Genomic DNA, 1,171 nt, shown 5'->3' with positions numbered 1-1,171 from the left:
AGGGATTAGACTGGTCCATGGGACATAAAGGGATCCTCCTGAGGAGTGTGCCTCTTAGCTCAAGTAGATACAAGAAACTAAACAGGCAGCTTCTTTCCAGAGGTGAGATGGGAAGGAGAGAGAATTAGGAGTTGGTTGAATGGACTTGGGGAATCAGGGGTGGAAAGGAGGAGTGTGCTGTCGCAGTATGGGGAGAACAATTAGAGTCACATAGCAATGTATGTATAAATTTTTGTATAGGAAAAAATTAAAAAAAAAAGATGACATGAAGCAATTTAAAAAACCTTAAAACAAAAGAACAAGGTGGGCAAATCACTAGATACTTTTAGAACCTCTTGGCAAAATATATCCACAATCCACCACCTGATGCCTAACACCTTTTTTTCCCCAAAATCTTTATAATACTTTAATTGTATGGAGGAACGTAATTTGTCTAAGAATCTTTATATAGCCTCTCATTTGACCCTCACAATAAAGCCAGGTAGTGGCGGAGTTGGTTGTATTCTCTCTTTGGGAGTTGTGAAAACTTATACGCAAGAAATTCATTTGCCCTAAGTTATAGTGTTAATATGTTTTAGGGCACAATTCCCTTTTTTTTCTCCTTCCATCTTAGTGCTTGTTGACAAAACCCCCATAGCCTCAGGGTTCTATTAGTAAGTATATTACCACCACTACCGCCAGCTGCTGTTGAGTCAGTTCTGACTCATAGCGACCCCATTTGTGGCAGAGTAGAACCGTGCTCCATAGGGTTCTCAATGGCTGATTTTTCTGAAATAGATCACCAGGTCTTTCTTTCAAGGTGCCTCTGGGTGGACTCTAACCTCCAACCTTTTGGTTAGCAGCTGAGGATGTTAACCGTTTGCACCATCCAAGGACTCCAGGATATAGATTAGCTGCCAGTAATATAGGGCCTCTATGAATTGGGATTGACTTGACAGCAATTTATTTGGTTTTGGGAAGAGCCAATTATTTAACACAATTACTTCTTTTGCTGGGAAACTTCTTAATCCGCAACTCTGTATGCATCATCTCATTTAAATCTCACAACCCTAAAGAGTTGATAGTATAATTTGTGAATCACACGTAAGAAAATGATATAAAACATTGTTTGGCTCATCTCTAATACTTCTGGGATTAGCAATCACAGGCAGAGGAGTCTGAAGCTGGTTGA

This window comes from Trichechus manatus, unplaced genomic scaffold, assembly GCF_000243295.1.
Source record: "Trichechus manatus latirostris isolate Lorelei unplaced genomic scaffold, TriManLat1.0 scaffold00306, whole genome shotgun sequence".
Taxonomy (NCBI): domain Eukaryota; kingdom Metazoa; phylum Chordata; class Mammalia; order Sirenia; family Trichechidae; genus Trichechus; species Trichechus manatus.
The sequence above is the reverse complement of the archived record's forward strand: the minus strand, read 5'-3'. Positions refer to the sequence as shown.